Source organism: Aquarana catesbeiana, linkage group LG01, assembly GCF_042186555.1.
Source record: "Aquarana catesbeiana isolate 2022-GZ linkage group LG01, ASM4218655v1, whole genome shotgun sequence".
NCBI lineage: Eukaryota > Metazoa > Chordata > Amphibia > Anura > Ranidae > Aquarana > Aquarana catesbeiana.
The window spans coordinates 132,982,489-133,002,507 of NC_133324.1; the positions used below are offsets into that span (position 1 = coordinate 132,982,489).

The window sequence follows — 20,019 nt, forward strand, 5'->3', positions numbered from 1 at the left end:
CAGGGGTCATTTAGAGTCCCCTGACAGTACAGTAAAACAAATATTTGTGTGTGTGTGTGTGCGCTTTGTGTCTGTGAACTCCTTGGAATTAACTGTTTTTCTGTAATAATTTGCCATGAAATGTGATCTGATCCTCATCTATGTCACAACAATAGACAAACACAATGTGCTTAAGCTGATAACACATCTACAAATCTACTTTCTCGTTTTTTTTTCAAGCGTACCCATAAAACATGAAGAGTGCATACTTACCAACTGTCCCAGATTTCCTGGGATTTGGACTCTTTCCCCGAGTTTATTGTTTCCCGGGAAATGTCCCGAGAAATCCGTTTGTTTATGAATTTTCGCCGCCGCCGCTAGAGGTCCGCGGCCGGCAGAGACATTGTCTCCGCTGGCCGCCATTTTTAAGGAGACCAGGAATGGCTGGGTGGCTAGACGAAGCTCCTGCGTCGCCGCCCACCCTGCGCCCCGCTCCGCCTCGCCCCACCTACCCGCCCCGCTGCCGGTCTGCTATGGAAAGGTAAGGGGGGGACCGCTGGGGACACCTGATGTTAGGGGGGCACCGCTGGGGACACCTGATGTTAGGGGGGGCACCGCTCGGGACACCTGATGTTAGGGGGGGCACCGCTCGGGACATCTGATGTAAGGGGGGGCACCGCTGGGGAACCTGATGTAAGAGGGGGCTCCGCTGGGGACACCTGATGTAAGGGGGGGCTCCGCTGGGGACACCTGATGTAAGGGGGGGCTCTGCTGGGGACATCTGATGTAAGGGGGAGCTCCCCCGGGGACATCTGATGTAAGGGGGGCTCTGCTGGGAACATCTGATGTAAGGGGGGACCGCTGGGGACATCTGATGTAAGCGGGGGCTCCGCTGGTGACACCTGATGTAAGGGGGGGCTCCGCTGGTGACACCTGATGTAAGGGGGGTCTCTGCTGGGGACATCTGATGTAAGGGGGCCTCGCTGGTGACACCTGATGTAAGGGGGGCTCCGCTGGGGACATCTGATGTAAGGGGGGCTCCGCTGGTGACACCTGATGTAAGGAGGCTCCGCTGGTGACACCTGATGTAAGGGGGGCACCGCTGAGGACACTTGATGTTAGGGGGGCACCGCTGGGGACACCTGATGTTAGGGGGGCACCGCTGGGGACATCTGATGTAAGGGGGGCTCTGCTGGGGACACCTGATGTAAGGGGGGCTCTGCTGGGGACACCTGATGTAAGGGGGGGCTCCGCTGGAGACACCTGATGTAAGGGGGGCTCCGCTGGTGACACCTGATGTAAGGGGGCTCCGCTGGGGACATCTGATGTAAGGGGGGCTCCGCTGGGGACACCTGATATAAGGGGGGCTCCGCTAGGGACATCTGATGTAAGAGGGGGCTGCGCTGGGGACATCTGATGTAAGGGGGGCTCCGCTGGGGACATCTGATGTAAGGGGGGCTCCGCTGGGAACATCTGATGTAAGGGGGGGCTACACTGGTGACACCGGATGTAAGGGGGCTCCGCTGGGGACACCTGATGTAAGGGGGGGCTCCGCTGGTGACACCTGATGTAAGGGGGGGCTCTGCTGGGGACATCTGATGTAAGGGGGGCTCCGCTGGGGACATCTGATGTAAGGGGGGCTCCGCTGGTGAAACCTGATGTAAGGGGGGCTTCACTGGTAACACCTGATGTAAGGGGGGCTCCGCTGGTGACACCTGATGTAAGGGGGGGCTCCACTGGGGACACCTGATGTAAGGGGGGCTCCGCTGGGGACATCTGATGTGTAAGGAGGGCTCCGCTGGGGACACCTGATGTAAGGGGGGGCTCCTCTGGGGACATCTGATGTAAGGGGGGCTCCGCTGGTGACACCTGATGTAAGGGGGGGCTCCGCTGGGGACATCTGATGTAAGAGGGGCTCCGCTGGGGACATCTGATGTAAGGGGGGCTCTGCTGGGAACATCTGATGTAAGCGGGGACCGCTGGGGACATCTCATGTAAGCGGGGGCTCCGCTGGTGAAATCTGATGTAAGGGGGCTCCGCTGGTGACACCTGATGTAAGGGGGGGCTCCGCTGGGGGCATCTGATGTAAGGGGGGCTCCGCTGGAGACATCTGATGTAAGGGGGGCTCCGCTGGGGACACCTGATGTAAGGGGGGGCTCCGCTGGGGACATCTGATGTAAGGGGGGGCTCTGCTGGGGACGTCTGATGCAAGGACGGACTCTGCTGGGGGCACCTGATGCAAGGACGGATGGCTGGTGGCAGGCAACGTGGCAGGTGACACGCTCAGGGATCCCAATGATTCAGCATTATGGTGAGTTGAATGATTTAATTTTATATTACAATGTAATAATAGAAATAATGCACTTCAATCATCCTGACACTATAACAACCATGGTGCCGGGATGATTGAAGCGCTAACACCAGGTGTTTGGAGTATCTTTATCTGCTGGTTGTTAAACTTTCTAGAATACACATATTTTCATTGTTGTGTAGGATCTGGGCCTGCTGTCCCTCCATCCTTCTCCCCCCCTTTCCCTCTCCATCCCTCATTCCTCTCAGACTCTAACCACACCCTCTTTGAGCCACGCTCCGCATTTTTTATTCCCCCCTGTGCCACGCCTACAAATGCATGGCCCGCCCCCTAATTATAATAAGACTCCGCCTACAGCCAAAAAGTGTCCCTAAAAATTTTTTTTCACTGTTGCCAACTATGAGAGTGTTGAAGCAAAAAGTAAGTGAACCCATAGCCTAATTACTTCAACAAAAGCTAATTGGAGTCAGTAGTATGCACACCTAGAGTCCAGTTAATAAAATTAGTTTGGAGGTGTGGTTTAGAGCTACTTTGACTGATAAAAGACCAGTGCCTGACGTACAGGGGTTGCAGGAGTCACCATGGCGATCGGCCCCCATGCTGCAAGGGGCCTGTGCAGGCCCCCTGTATGCCTGGATAGGAAAAGCAGCAAGGGCAGCTGAGTCTGAGCTCCCCGATCCTCAGCCGAACTGTAAATCGGCACTGCGGGGAGCTGGTCACATTGTTTAGACCTAAAGTGAAAGCACAGTGTGTGCTGTTCTCTCTGCCTCCCCCTACAGTGCAGTACTCGGCAGGAAGAGGTACAGTAATGCCGTTTTTTTTAAACACACCTGGCCATGGAACAGCTGAGCAGCCAATTGTCCCATTACTTTTGGTCCCTTAAAAAGTGGGAGGCACATATACACACCGTTGTAATTCCTACACCGTTCACCTGATTTGGATGTAAATACCCTCAAATTCCGGGGGTGTGACCGGATGCTGGAGTGAGAGGCGGTGATAGCGGTCTCCCTCTGGCCTGAAGCCTCCGTGACCATCTGCACCAGCCCTATGGTTTAAGCCCAGCCGGAAGCTCTCTCGCCGGCTGCAGAGCTTGTTTGGCTGCCTGGCTCCCTTCAACCCTGTTCGTGCCTGCATACGCCACCGGAGCTCATCGGATAAGCGGCGCCAGCGACCCCCCTCCCTGGAGCGGCGAGGAGAGCGTGTAACACCGGCCGTGCTCGAGAGGGTTGCCGGGGCGACGGGTCCGACGCTAGTGGCTCCGACGGCGTTCACTGACAGCGGCGGGAGCAACCAGTGGGGAACGTCCCTGCACTGCCCAGATAGCCCGGCAGTATTAAGGTATTGAGTGCTTTGATTATAAACGAGACAAACTGTTTTTTGCTTTTTTCTCTCCTTTTTTCTTTCTCTCTGGAGGCTGAATAGCCGCCTGAAGCAGAGGGGTCCTATCTGGTGATCAAAAAGCGGCTTGTCCCTGTGGGGGAGGGGGACGCTGGCTGGAGCTGGGACGCATAATTATAGCAAACGTTTACCTATGGCTGAAAAAATAAAGGCTCGATAATACTGAATCACCTGTCACACTAGGCTGGGTGCTAGCCCTTCTTGCAACCGAGCACTTTGAAAGACACAACTGGGACTGTATCAATATTTTGACCTGAGAAAGGGAAGGGAAAGGTTAATTTGATAAGCTGCTAAAACCCCATAATTATCCTCCCTTGGACTATATACTAAGTCATGACTAGAAAAAAGGGAGAGGAGCTGCAGCAGCAGGAGAATAATAGCTCTCAAATTACCCGAACATCAAAAGAAAAGGGGAACCAGGCAGCAGCAGCAGCAGCGGCCAAGTTGGAAAAATTTGCGCACCCCTCTGCCTCATCACCATCCAAAAGCACCCTCCAACAACAGGAGAAATCCTATGCGGGGGGCTCTGGGGACAGGAAGAGCTTAGGAAAAGGGCCGACGGTAACGCACACGACAAAAACTGCGAGCAGTAAAGGCTCTGTGGGTGAACCCTCAGGAATGGCAACTAGCAATGTCGCCGAGCAAAATATATCCTTAACAGCGGAGCCGACATTGAAAGATGTTTTATGTGCTGTTAATTCCTGTAAAGCCTCCCTAAGTGAATTATGTGATCAGTTGAAGGGGTTAAAGGAAGAGTTAAGTACAGTAAGCCAAGAATTACAAAGGACTGTTGCTAGAACAACTACATTAGAGGAGAGGATGAGCCAGGCTGAGGACGATCTGGCCCCATTGAAGCAAGAGCTTAAAGCAATGAAAACGCAGATTGACCTGCATAAAGCTAAGATGGAGGAAATGGAAAATAGGTCTCGCAGGAGCAACGTGCGGGTGGTGGGCCTGTCGGAGCGGTGCGAGGGTCCCCACCCAGAAGAGTTCATAGAGAAGTGGCTTAGGGGAATATTTGGGACCGAAACCTTTTCTCACCTTTTTTCTATCGAAAGAGGCCACAGAGTGCCAACTAGGCCCCCGCCATCAGGAGGATATCCCAGACCAATAATTATGAAATTTCTGAACTACAGAGACAAGGTTACATTGATGCGCAGGGTTAGAGAGAAAGGGGATATTCTATACAACGGGGCGAAAATCTTATTCTTCCCCGACTACTCCCCAGACCTGCAGAAACGAAGGGCCGAATTTAGGGACATTAAGTACAAACTACGGGACTATAAAATTGAATATGCCCTGCTATATCCGGCACGGCTGCGCATCACTGCTCTAGGGGCTACTCATTTCTTTGACACAACAACAGGGGCAAAAAAATGGCTTGAAGATAACAAAACGACCCTGCAGAGCTAGGGGTCATACAGGGCTGGCTGAATCATTATGTTTTATTCCATTTGTTCTCTCTTTTTTTTTTTTTTCTTTGGGTTTTGTTTGCATCATATAGCGGATGGCACGGGGAGGGGAGGGTAAGAGGGGGGCGTGTTGGATGGAAGCACGGATGAAGGATGCGATTTCACCAGGTTTATACACTTTGGGTATTGTTTTGGCGTTTTGGAATTGGGTGGGGGGAGGGGGAGAGGGGGGGGGGAGTTTGGAAGTGTGTTATGAAGCACTTGGTCAGTACATGAGTGAAGAGGTTTTTTCTGAATGGTTGAAAGGGAGTAAAAAGGTCACACGCATAGCCCCTAGGGCTAGCCTAGTTAGGCAGGAGGGGGGGAACACGAAAAGGGGTGGGGAAAAGGGGGTTGGGCCAGGTAAAAGTCGGGGGGGGGGGAGGGGGGTAGGTTAAATAGAGGGAGGGGAGGGGGGTTCACAATAAATAATGGGGTCAGATACTGCGGTGAACGAAAGGCACACGCATTCAAGAGGAGAGAGTTTACAAAAATTAAGCACATTTGCACAGGTTGGTTACGCTTGCAATTAAATAACACTGGAGGAGGGGATGGAGTGGTCCCTGGGTGCGGGGGCCCATACCCCCTCACCCTATATTTCTTTCTTATTTTTAACACAACCACAGAGTTCACGGCAAGTCTTGTAGACACAAATGCACAAATGAATTGCCTTTATCGGGGGGTCAGCCACTCTCCCTTTTTTTCTTTGTTTTTCTTTTTATTTATTTGTTTCTTTTTTCGTAGATGCCCTTTAAAACTTTAAAAATAGGCTCGTGGAACATTAGGGGTATGAGCGATCCTGCTAAGAGAGCAGCTGTTTTTTCGGTGATGGAAAATTATGGTGTTGGACTGGCTTGCCTGCAGGAAACTCACCTCACAAATGAGACTAAATTATATGTTCGGAGTAAGAAATTCCAAGAACAGTATCACTCGGTTCATACCTCTTATTCAAAAGGGGTGAGCATTTTGGTGAGGAGAGGTATCTCATTTTCCTGCAGGGAAGCTAGGATAGACCCGTTGGGAAGGTATGTCTTTCTGAGTTGTGTGGTAGAAAATAAATTTCTGGTGATAGCAAATATTTATATCCCTCCTCCGTTTAAAACAGAGATCATGCTGGAATTGTTGGAGTTTGTGGATGGCATGGTGGACATCCCTATAATAGCGGTGGGTGATTTTAATGCAGTCCTAGATAGCAGCATGGACCGATTTCCGCCCGTGATCCGCGCGGAAAGAGTTTCAGAGGGGCGATTGGCCCAACTGCTCGCAGAGATTGGATGGCGTGATCTCTGGAGATCTCACAACCCAAATACTCGGCAGTACTCCTGCCACTCAGGGTCACACTCCACACTCTCGCGTATAGACATGGCAGTGGGTAACAGTGAAGCCATGCGATTAATAGGAAACATAGAGTATAGACCGAGGGGAATATCGGACCACCCACCCCTGACTTTGACCCTAAATCTAAGTATCAGAACTAGTCAGAAGAGGTGGACAATAAACCCACTATGGCTGGACCTGATTAGTAGTCCAACAGAAATTTCCTCCAAGTTAAAAGAGTTTATAACATTCAATTCAGGCACAGCATCAGCAGGGGTGGTGTGGGATACCCTAAAAGCGTATCTTAGGGGACTGCTACACCAGCAGGTTGCCATGGCAAAAAAAACATCAAGGGACCGGGAGGGGAGGGCTAGGGAGGGAAGTCATGGAAGCAGAAGCACAATATGTGTTAGACCCAACCCGAGAGAAACAGGAGATTTGGCTCAACAAACAACAAGTGTACAAAGAGGTAATTAATAGAAGAGTAGAGAATAAGAGACTTTTCCAGAAACAAAATTACTTTGGGGAGGGAGAGAAAGTAGGCCGGATGCTTGCCCTCCTAACCAGGTCTAATCTATTCTCACCGGCCATCTCCTCAATTAAGACCTCGGCTGGAAATATTACATCTGATCCGGTCGAGGTTTTAGAAACTCTCTCCATATTTTATAGAGACCTGTATAGGTCCCGCCAGGGCTTGAACCAGCGCGAGATGGACAGGTTCTTGGAGGGAGTAGACCTGCCCACACTCTCGGAGAATGATAGAAGTGAGGTGGATTCCCCTTTGGCCCTGGAGGAGCTACAAAAGGCAGTCGCAGAGCTGTCAGGACAGAAATCTCCGGGCCCGGACGGGCTACCATTGGAGATCTATAGGAAATATGGGGAGATTTTGCTCCCGGAACTTCTAAAAGTGCTAGAGCAGGCGACTAGGGATGGTAGGCTGCCTCTATCAATGTCAGAGGCTGATATAGTAGTAATCCCAAAGGAGGGGAAAGATCAGTCGGAAGTTTCTTCATACAGACTGATATCACTGCTGTGCACAGATGCCAAGATCATTGCAAGGGTGCTCGCATCTAGGCTAAATAAATGTATCGACAAACTGGTGCATCCGGACCAATCAGGGTTCATCCCCGGTCGGTCCACTAGCATAAATATCAGAAGAGCTTATTTGAATCTACAGGTACCAACAGAGAATGCGGAATCCAGAGCCATATTGTCTTTGGACGCTGCCAAGGCCTTTGATAGCCTGGAGTGGGAATACCTTTGGAGGGTGCTAGAGAAGTTCGGATTCGGCCCCGTATTTATCAGCTGGTTAAAAATCTTATATAACCATCCAAGGGCAAGGCTCAAGATAAACGGCGAATACTCGGAAAGCTTTCCACTCGAAAGAGGGACAAGACAGGGATGCCCCCTATCTCCTTTGCTGTTTGTCTTGGCCATGGAGCCATTGGCGGGAGCAGTGAGATCATCTACGGAAATACAGGGATTTCAAAGAAAAGGGAGAGAAGAGAGAATAGCGCTTTTTGCAGACGATGTCATATTCTTCCTGGGGGACACGACCTCCTCGTTGGAGAAAGTGATGCACTTAGTAGAGGACTTCGGAAAGTTTTCAGGACTAGTTATCAACTGGGAGAAGTCATCGCTTCTACCGGTAGACCCACTGGCCAACTCCATCCCGATGTGTTTGCCCCACCTGAAGATTACAGAGAAAATGAAATACCTCGGTGTTGTGCTGTCCAAGGACCCCGGTATGTTTATTAAGGACAATTTGATCCCCCTCTTATCAAAATTCAAGAGGAAATGCGATATTTGGAGCAGACTCCCTTTGTCTGTGGCAGGCCGAGCCAATTTGATAAAAATGGTTTGGATGCCCCAGCTGCTATACCTACTTCACAACTCTCCAATTTGGATTGGAGAGAAGTGGTTTCAAAAAATCCAATCCCTTTTTAGGGAATTAATTATGGAAAAAAGGGCAGGCTAGGATTGGCCTACAAAAACTGCAGCGCCCCGACACGGAGGGGGGACTGGGGGTCCCTCAACCATTTATTTACTTCCTGGCAGCCCAGCTACAACAATTGGGCGGATGTGCCATTGAGGGGGAAATAACAACATTAAAATCATTCTGCAGGGGAATCCACATATCTCATTAGTGGGAGCACTGGAGGCAGATTCGCTACAAGGAGAAATCCCAACATTTAAAATGATCACCAAGGTCTGGCAGGCAGCTAAAAAAATAATGGGGTACAAAGGAATATCAAAATACGCGCCACTATGGAATAATAAGCGACTGCACGAACTATCAACAGTAGAAAGGAACAGATTGTGGGAAAACTGTGGGGTAAGCCGGCTGATACAACTATATGAAGGGGACACTCTGAAATCCTTTGAGGACCTAAGACGCAAGTACGGGATACCAAATCAGGCACTCTACAGTTACTTTCAGATCAGGCATGCTCTGAGTAAGCAGTTTAGTAGACAACCCCCAACATGGTGTAGGACCCCACTACTACAGACAATAATTGAATCAGAGACCACCAAGGGTTTAATTACAGAGGTATACACCCAATTAACAAAGAGAGGTAACACGCAGGCAGGTCTATCAGGGGGAAGAGGCAGATGGGCGGCCGACGTGGGGGTGATAACGGACGAGCAATGGGAGAGGATTCTTGAGCTTGGATCAGAGGTGTCGGTTTCTCCCTCACAAAAAGCCTCCCACTTGATGTTGTTACACAGATCCTACTACACACCAAAAAAGTTGTTTATGTTTGGCCGTAAAACCAACGACGAATGCCCTAGATGTAGAGGAACAGGCGACCTAATTCACATGGTCTGGAGGTGCCCAAAATTAGTCAGGTATTGGACCGAGATTATAAAGAAAATAAATGCTACGTTCAGAGTGGACTTAGAGCTCGATCCCAAAATCTGTGTGCTGGGCTATGTCAGTAGTGGACTGAGGGATAGGAGCACAGCCATAGCGATAGCAAGATGCTTGTTTCAAGCCAGAAAATTAATTGCTCAAGCCTGGCAATCAAGCATACCTCCAACCCCGGAAGCTTGGGTTGGAACGGTCAACTCCACAATGTGGAGCGAAAGGACTTTCTACACTAGGTTAGGTAATTACAACTTGTTCGTGAAACTATGGAACCCATGGGTCCAAGCAATGCCATGCTCCCTACCAATACTACCTTAGTGCCGAGGGCAATCGTCTCTTCACCAGGGCAGAGATGTTGCTTCATAGCCCAGAGACCCGAAGTCAAGAGAGAATGCGAGAAGAGGAAAAGAGAGGAAAGGAAGGAAAATATATATATTAGCTTAATATAAGGTGTGCACTGGAACAACTGGGGTGGGTCACTGGGGGGAGGGGGTGGGGGGGGACCACTAGTTTTAAAAGCAATAAAGTACAGCCATGCATGTAAACAGTAAGAGATTGTGTGGCCGGCTGGCCGAGATGTATAGAGCGGGTGTTTTTTTCTTCTTTCTTATGTTACACTTTTGTATAATTGTAACTTTATATATTGAACGCACAAATTAAACCAAGAGAAAAGCCTGAACGGCCACAATGATGTGACTCGGCAAGAGACAACTATGACTATCAATCTGAAAGATGTCTCTGGTTCAAGGTAACTGAAGTGGCACAAAAAAAAAAAAAAAAATACCCTCAAATTAAAGCTGAAAGTCTGCAGTTAAAGCACATCTTGTTTGTTTCATTTCAGATCCATTGTGGTGGTGTATAGAGCCAAAAAGATTAGAATTGTGTCGATGTCCCAATATTTATGGACCTGACTGTATGTCTGTGTGTTTATGTATGTCTGTGCTTATATATACTGTATATGTGTGTGTGTGTGCGCGTGTGTGTATGTGTGCGATTTTTTTATTTTTTTTTACCGCTTGTTCATAGTACTAGCAAGAAAATGCTGTTCCTCTGAAAAGCGACCCATGCTCTGATCGCTTTTCAGAGGCATTTGACAGCTGGTAAAGAGGCAATATGGTTTAACCCCCTAAATGCATCATCACTAGCTGCAACTGCGTGCAATGCACATACTGTAGTTGCAGGGTGGTTGCAGTGCAGCCTCATTCACCTAGGGGTATACTTCATGGGTGCCCTGAATGGAAATAGACTGGGAAACACTGGCATAGAGGAACGCTAAATGCCTGCAGGAGGGAAAGGAGGAGAAGTGGGGGGAAAATGGAGAGAGATTGGTTCCTTTATATGCAGCCACCCCCACAGCTCCTCCTATGCAGCTTCTTTCTGCTGCCCTCTGTGTGTCTCCAGCCCCCCTGTGCTTTTTCCTGCCCCCCCACCTTCGTCCTCTCAGCTCTGCAGGGTTCTCCCCTCTCCCGCCGGCTGCTGTTTCTTGCATCGGGGCCCTGAAGGTTCATGTGTTATCAACTTAAGCACATTGTGTTTGTCTATTGTGACTTAGAAGAGGATTAGATCACATTTTATGGCAAATTAGAAATAAGATGTAGCACCCTGATGTTTAGGCAGGGTTGCTAGTAAATTTTCCTGCTAGGTATAGTCGCCTTGGCCAATTGATAGGGGGATCAATTGCTTCCACCCTAATTCTAGAATTGCTGCACTTCTCTCTTCTGTCACTAGATGGCTGGGTATCTGGTGGCATTAGATAAAACAAGGGCATTGCAAGGACAGATTAGGAATAGATGGGGTATCTCAGCCAAAGGGCAGGGATGTTCTTGGGTCCCTTGGCCTGCTGGGAGAGCCTATTTATTTAGGTGGGGTCAGGTGATCGGGGTCTGTGCCACCTGGATGGCTGTCTGGGTGGACCTGTGTTGTGCTGCCCCAGGCTGCTAGGCCAGAGCCTGAGGCCTATTCCGTGGACATCTGGCTGCTAGGCTGTCTGAGGGCCTATCCAGAAGAAAGAGAGCACCGTAGGGTTGGGACTTCGGTTTGCAGTCCAACCAGAAGAGAAGGTTCTGCCGGCCGGAGAACCTGTCAAGGTCAGAGATGGAGGGGAAGCAATCACCACTAAGGGACCAACCACCTTATTACCAGGGACCACTGTGAGTAGCTGAAGCAAGTACCGGAGCAGCATTCTCACCAACCAGGGACGGTGAAGAATTGGGAAACTTCAGCAGGTGTCAAGCCAGGGACCCAGCCAGCGGCGGTGACACTTGCAGAGCATCCTTGTGTGTCAAGCTAGGGACCAAGCAGGCCAGTGGGGTGAAGCTTGAGAAGTATCTTGGATGCCAAGCTAGGGACCCAGCAGGGAAGTGGGGGTGACGCTTGAGGAAGATACTGAGCGAGAAGGTTAGAAGAGCTTAGGGGATCCAGTGGCAGTGGATCAGCAAGTCTAGTGAGAGAGACTGGGAGCTCAGTTGAGTGAAGATCTGCAATAGGAGATTGTAGAGGAAGTGAAACAGTTCATTGTAACCTTTGTTAGGAACTGTTCAAGATTGTTGCCATAAGAGAGAGCGCGTCTACACATGCAGATGTGGTGTCTGGCTGGGTGCCTTTCCCTGCATGGCTGTCTACCTATAGAAGTTTCTGAGTCTGTCAATTAAAGTGGAGTTCCACCCAAAAATGGAACTTCCACTTTTTGGATTCCTCCCCCCCACATTTGGCACTTTTCAGGGGGGAGGAGGGAACAGATACTTGTCTAATACAGGTATTTGCTCCCACTTCCTGGCATAGATCACCGCGGCGCTTGCGGTGACCTACGCCACTTCCGGCGCCTACACTGTCCTCCACCGCTGTATTTTTTGAGACACAGAACACAGCAGGGACCAGAGAGGACTCGCAGCGCGACTCGCACATGCGCAGTAGGGAACCTTACTGAGGATGGCGGCGGCAGCAGCCGAGAGGCGATGGACGGATCGGCTTCGGCTGCCGACATCGCGGGCTCCCTGGACAGGTAAGTGTCCATATATTAAAAGTCAGCAGCTGCAGTATTTGTAGCTGCTGGCTTTTAATATTTTTTTTTCAGCGGACCTCCACTTTAACATTGCAACTACTAAAGGGTGTCATGGCCCTAAACCCTCTCTCCGCAGTTATGTTTAAGAGACAATAAAGGAAAATTTATTGTCAAATACTTACCGTAATTTTCCTTTCCTGATGGACTCCATGGCAGCCTACGTGTGGGTTAACCCCGCCTCCTCTCCAATGCTATAGGACCCCATTCCCATAAATGAGAGCTCACCGCTATGTACCGTGTTCTATAACTAGCCGACTCTTTGACCGATGGGTGGGGACTCCGTCTGCCATGGAGTCCATCAGGAAAGGAAAATTACGGTAAGTATTTGACAATAAATTTTCCTTTTTCCTGACAGACTTCATGGCAGCCTACGTGTGGGAAATAACTAGCCAACCACACAGGTGGGTATGCTGAACAAAACATAATTTAATTTGTCCTATCAACTGATAGGAATTTTCAAACCAAAGTTTACAGAAGACAGTGAAGCTGGCTCTATGCAGTAATGAGACATGAATGTATTAATAGAGGCCTAAGAGGCCGCTTTGCAAATGGTGTCTGGAGCCACTTGTCGGGCCGCCGCCCAAGAAGCTGCCATTCCTCTGGTGGAGTGTGCTGTCACCGCCTCTGGAGGAGCCAAGCCCTTAGCCCTATATGCTTGCTGGATGGTCTGGACGATCCAAGCTGTAATTATCCTGGTTGAAGCCCTCTCCCCTTCATAGCTGCCTGAGTGCAGTATGAATAGGTGGCTAGAACGTCTAAAGGGAGAAGTAATTTGCAGGTATTCCCTTAGAACTTCGCCTATATCCGGAGGATGAGTTACAGTGGACCCCGGGGTCTTGAATGTAAGCAAGACGATTTCTTGGTTCTCGTGGAACACTAAAGTCACTTTCGGGTTCGAGCCCATTATAGGGATAAGGACTACCCGATTCAGAAAGAAAAACGTCAGAAAGGGATCTTCATGACCTAGTGACCCAATCTCAGAGACCCTTTTAGGTGAGCTAATGGCTACTAAAATAAAAGCTACCTTTGTTGAGAAATCCTTAATGGAAAGCGGGGAGGGCCCCGTGGTACTTAGTCCAGGCAGTGAGTCGAGAACAAGGGGAAGGTCCCACTTGGGAAAACTTGGTCTCCTTTGGGGCTTGAGTCTTGGCGCCCCATGGAAGAACTGCCAAATCAGGGGACGAACCTCCAATGAAGTCCCAGAAAAGGCTGACAAGGCTGAGACTTGGACTCTAAGAGAGCTGATGGATAGAGATAAAAACTAGGCCAGATTGAAGGAAACTGAGAATATCCTGAACTCCAGGATTTTAAAAGACCTGCTCGTAGAAGAAGCAGACAAATTCGATCCAGACTCTCCTATACACTTTATTTGTACTTGTCTTCCTTGAGCTCATGAGGGTAGAAACCACTCTTGCGGCGCACCCGAGATATTCCAGCCTCTCCCCCTCAAGAACCAGACCATCGATCCCAGTAGTGCCGGACAAGGTTTTGTTTTTTTGTTTTTTTTTTTTGTTTTTTTTTGGGTGTAGGACTGTCCCTTGAGAAAGAAGGTCCGGCCTGAAGGGAGAGAGGCACTGGATCCCGGAAGCTAAGCTGGAATAGAAGGGGAAACCAAGGCCTGTTCGGCCAATAAGGGGCTATCATCACTGATTCGACTACTTCCGCTTGAAGCCTCCGTAAGAGTAGGAGGACAATCGGGAGCGAGGGAAAGGCGTATGCCCCCCTGAACCTCCATTGATCCGTCAGGGCATCTGTTCAGAATGCTTGACTACAACGGCCCTGAGTAAAACTTTTTTTTTTTTTTTTTAATCTTGAAATTGCAGGGGGGAATCGAATAGATCTACTTCGGGACTGAATCCCAGCGACAGAATCCACTTGAATGTCTGCACATGAGGGGACCACTCGTTGTTGTCTAACTGGGTGCGCGAAAGGAAGTCCGCTTGAGTGTTCTGGACTCCGGGGACGAATACCGCCGAGATGCCGGCCAGATTCTTCCGGACCCACGACATGATGGGTTCGACTTCTCGAAGAAGTGTGGAACTGCAAGTACCCCCTTGCCTTTTCACCTAGGAGCCTGCTGTGGTGTTATCCATCCCTAATAACACTGACTTTCCTTTCAGGAGATGAGAGAAGGATTGGAGGCACACCAGGCCGCCCGAAGTTCCAGGACATTCGAACCTAGGTTGGGGAGATGTGTCCCACTTGCCCTGAGCAAGGTTCCACCCACAGAGGGCCCCCCCAGCCGAAACCACTGGCATCGGTTGTGACCATGACCCAGAAGATGGGGCAATGGAGTGGCAATTTAGAAGGTTCTTGCATTGAAGCCACCAAAGGAGACTGCTCCTCATCGTTGCCAGTAAGTGGATAGGTTGACTCTTGTCACACACGCTTCATGAGAGACTCCATACGTTGATTCTCCGTCTCTTTTTCCCTGACCGCTCGGGCATAACAGTCACCTAAGGACTTGCCCTCCGGGACTCATGGCCAACATCCCCAGCAGGCTCTGCGGTCAGAGCGGCTGTCATGGCGGTGGGGCGGTGTCTGGAGGAGGAATGGAAGCGTCTCCTCTGGTGGTGAGTTCCAGATGGATTATGATAATGATGCTGTAGTTGTGGCCTGGCAAGGTCTGTGTCTCTCTGGACCACAATCTGCGGGTGCGACCTGACTTCCATTGCTGGAGGATCCCGATTGAAAATTGCGTAACTGCTACAAGGCCCATTTGACCATGTGGGTTGCAGAAACCTTTGCGCCAATAATTTTTAGGCATTGTAATGCTTTCAGACGTGGTGAGTGAGTATAAGGCCTGAGAGATTGTCTCTCGAATAACTGGTATATTTTTTTTTTTTTTTTTTAACCGGGAGAGAGATGGTGTTCTCCACTGTATCGAACTGAGCCCCCCCAGGTATATCCGGTGTTGGCCTGGATATAAGTGGCTCTTTCTATGTTTAGGAGCCACCCGAAGTTGAACAGGGTGGAGATCCCCTGTTCCCTGTAGACCAGCAGTTGATATTTGTCCTGAGACAGCACCAAGAGGTTGTCAAGGTAATGATAAAGGCGTACTCCTTTCAGCCTGATGAGGGTCGCTATGGCCAAAAGAACTTTATAAAAGACTCGAGGAGAAGTCGTTATCCCAAAGGGAAGGCAGATGAATTGCATATGTTCTTGCCTGACTTGAAACCGGAAGTATTTCAGAAAACTCCTTCGCCACCGGGACATGTATGTAAGCTTCTTTTAAGTTAATTGAAATCGGCCAGTCGCCTAGCTGTATGGCTTGTTGAATGTGTCTCCAATTTGAATTTCCCATGTCTTATAAATTTGTTTAGGTAAGTCAGATCGATGACCGGATGCCATGCACCGTTTTCTCTTTTGAACTAAAAAAGGGGGAGTATACCTCCTGGAACCATTTGTCCCTTGGGACACATATCACTGCTCCTTGGGCTTTCAGCAAATGCACGTAGGACAGTAAGGCCTGCTTCTGTTCTTCCGCATGAGGAAGTAGAGTGGAGACATACCTGAGGGAAGGAATACTGGTGAAGGACCAAGCGTGGCCTGACGAAACCGTGTTGACACCCCTAGTAGTCCGAGATCAAGGCCACCCAGACATGCCAGACGAGGATCAGACGGGCCCCCACCCGACCTGCCTGGTGGGAGTGATCTCAAAAAGATTTGGCCAGATCACATCCGCTGGACGTTTAACCCTTAGTGAGCTTTCAGGATGATGGCTGCCCTCTGCCCCAATTCTTTCTGAGGTCTCGGCCAGGTCTGTCATCGTGAGCTTCTCTCGAGCGTTCCGGGCTGCGTCTTCTGTACTGGGGTTTTTTCCATTAAAAACAGACGCCTATCCTGGAGCCGGAAGCCCATGGTATGGGTTATAGCATCGTCCAACTTGATGCCGAACAGTGAGGACCCTTCAAAGGGGATTTTACACTAGGATTGCTTGGACGCCGGGTCAGCAAGTCAAGGATGAAACCCGAGGGCACATTTGGCCGTGAATGAGGGCAACATAATCCGCGCCAGCAGGCGGATCAAATCGATAGATGCTTCCCCCAGGAAGACTGCCGCCAGTATTAGCTCTGCAGCTGCCGAACTTCTAGCCAGCCCTTCTGAAACACCCCTGAGGAAGGAGTCCACGTTCTATGTCCAGGCTTCCATAGCCTTGGCTGCTAGGGCCAAGGCAGGTTTGCAAGCCATTCCAGCAGGCCCCTAAATCTTCTTGAGGTCCTGTCTATTTTTCTCTCAAGACCATCCCTGAATGACACCGCATCCTCCAAAGGGAGGGTCACACGCCTGGCCAGACGCATCAAGCTGCATCCACAAGAGGAGTGTTTTCACTTTTTCTGCCTTGACGGGGTATAATCTGGAGGTTTTATTTGACATGGAGGACTTCCTGTCCACCTTGCTTCATCCTTCATCAAAAAATGACCTTTGATTCAGCAAGGAGAGTAAAGTTTGAGTGCTCTTTCCCCAGGTGCTTAAAGAATCATTTTCTGTTTAGCCGGAGGGGTGGAAGGGTCTTCCCACTTAAGGGGCTCCTTAATTGCTTTGATTAGTAGAGAAACTATAGAGGTCAAACCTCCAATATCCATTTCCTTCAGGGATTTTTGCACCACACGCTTCATGAGAGACTCCATACGTTGATTCTCCGTCTCTTTTTCCCTGACCGCTCGGGCATAACAGTCACCTAAGGACTTGCCCTCCGGGACTCATGGCCCACATCCCCAGCAGGCTCTGCGGTCAAAGCGGCTGTCATGGCGGTGGGGCGGTGTCTGGAGGAGGAATGGAAGCGTCTCCTCTGGTGGTGAGTTCCAGACCGATTATGATAATGATGCTGTAGTTGTGGCCTGGCAAGGTCTGTGTCTCTCTAGACCACAATCTGAGGGTCCGACCTGGAAGGGCTGTAAGAGAGAAAAAAGGAAGGGGGGGGCAATATGTGACGTTGGACAACGCCAAATCTTGCGACTGTACCTCAACCCCTCCCCTCACCTGCACACACCTTGTGCGTGAGGGTTGGCCACATGAAGGCGGTGACTTGTCCATGCCTCTGGACGCAACACGTCACAAAATGGGTGGTCTGCAGGAAAACCAGGGGCCCGAGAATGCCAAAGACATATAGAGATCAATGATCTTATGTGCCCCATATTCCATAAATACATGTATGCTTAAAAGTTATTATTATTTTAATCATATATATATATATATCTCCTATCCAACTGTACATCCCTACTGAACTGGCTTTGCTGAGTCTTCTATTAGTATTTTTGGTAATTGTCTCCTATCTCCTATCCAACTGTACATCCCTACTGAACTGGCTTTGCTGAGTCTTCTATTAGTATTTTTGGTAATTGTCTCCTATCTCCTATCCAACTGTACATCCCTACTGAACTGGCTTTGCTGAGTCTTCTATTAGTATTTTTGGTAATTGTCTCCTATCTCCTATCCAACTGTACATCCCTACTGAACTGGCTATGCTGAGTCTGCTATTAATATTTTTGGTAATTGTCTCCTGCTGCCATATCTTTAAACTTCCATATTTACTGCTAGCTCTATAACAAACACACTGCAATAGCAATATTACTGGTGATTGATTCTCAACTCCATGTGGCTTGAGTGATCAAGAGAGGTAATTAGCTTTACGACCCTAGCCTGTGTCTGGCCTGGCCCTGGCCATCTCCTCCCCATATTCAGGTGTCTCACATCAGACCCAATAATGACCAACTGAGAAATGCATCCCAGCTTAGGCTGTCTATAAATTTATGGCAGCTTATGGGGTGGCGCAGACAGGGGCATGGCGCAGACATCATGGCTCTTTCCTGAGTGGCTCTGTCACGAGTGATGCGCAGTTTCACCGACGCAGTTTAACGAAAGCAGGATAACTAAAGCTGCATGAACAACAGGAACTCTGCTCCACTCTGAAAGACGACAAGCAAACCAACTTTGAAATTTATTTTATATTAGGTTAGTTTCCCACTCTCTAGCCACGAACATGCTCCTTATTCTCTTCCTTCTCACATTGGTGTCTTCTATCCTCAAATTATCTTTACTCTACCCCTCCTCTCTTCCCTGCAGCATGCACATATCACCCTCACTCCTACCCTCTCCCTACTATGGCACCCATCATCTCCTGCATTTGCTGCACCCACATGCTGACATAAAGTCCAGGGCCACTAGACACGTGCGCTCATGCACATCCCACTCCCACCTTGCCTTCCTCATCCTCCTCCTTCTCCTAGTCTCAGGTGATATTTCTCCTAATCCTGGTCCGCCATTTTGCAAATGCAAGCCACATATCCAATACCCCTCCCCCTCTGGCAACCACCGCAATCCACTCAGTTTAATTTCTATCCCCCTGCTTCCTCAAAGCACCCCACCAATCTCATGTGCCCTGTGGAACGCCCGCTCCATCTGTAACAAGCTAACATCTGTACATGACCTCTTCATCTCTCATGGCTTGAACATACTGGCCATAACAGAAACCTGGCTGCAAAATTTTGACTCAGCTTCTCCTGCTGCCCTCTCCCATGGTGGTCTCCATTGGACTCACTCCTCCAGACCCAACAGACAGAAAGGAGGTGGAGTTGGCTTCCTTCTGTCCCCACAAAGCACCTTCCAAGTCCTTACTGTCCCTCCCTCTCTATCCCTCTCTTCTTTCGAGATGCACTGTATTCGTCTGTTTTCTCCCATTTCTCTGAGGATTGCAGCAATTTATAGGCCTCCAGGACCGGTATCGCGCTTCATTGATGACTTTGCTGCCTGGCTACCCTACTTTCTCTCCTCTGAAATACCCACCATTATTCTTGGTGACTTTAACATTCCTGTCAATGTCAACAGCCCAACTACAGCTAAACTTCTCAACTTAACCTCATCTTTTGACCTAACCCAATGGACACATACTTCCACTCACTCCAATGGTAATACCCTTGACCTTGTATTCTCCCATCTCTGCAACCCTGGCAACCTCACCAACACCCCCTTTCCTCTATCTGATCACAACCTCATTACTTTCACTGTATCCTTGCCTCCAACCACCCATCCCTCCAAGCAGCAAACAATTACTTGTAGAAACCTTCGCCACTTTAACCCTTCTCTTCTCTATTCTGCTACTGACAACCTATATGACATAATCTCTCCCCTGTCCTGTCCTGACCTGGCCACTTCTGTCTACAACAGTTCACTCTCATCATCACTAGATGCACTTGCTCCCCTAACCACACGCAGAATTAGGCCCCGACCGTTACAACCCTGGCAAACTGACAACACTAGAAATCTCAAGAGACATTGCCGTGCTCTTGAACGACTGTGGCGTAAAACCAAATGCCTGCAAGATTTCACCCTATATAAATCTGCCCTTCTAAAATACAATTCATGCCTCCATGCTGCCAAACAAGCCTACTTTGTCTCTCTTATTAATTCCTTGTCATCCAGTCCCCGTCGGCTCTTCTCAACCTTTAACTCTCTGCTTCGTCCACCACCCCCTCTACCCACTAACTCACTCACTGCCCAAGAGATTGCCAATCACTTCAAAGACAAGATCAATGCAATTCGTGAGGACATCTCCACTGTGCGTACATCTTCCCCACCCATCATACCTTGCCCAGCAGCACATTCAACCCTCTCCTCTTTTGAATTGGCTACT

The 20,019-nt window shown here is 49.4% G+C and overlaps 1 protein-coding gene across 1 annotated transcript in view; it reads right to left on the reverse strand.

The window, feature by feature from the left end:
- LOC141115363 (proteinase-activated receptor 1-like) overlaps positions 1-20,019 on the reverse strand; it is a 40,538-nt gene that overhangs the window by 2,464 nt on the left and 18,055 nt on the right. The gene's annotated exons all lie outside the window — the stretch shown is intronic.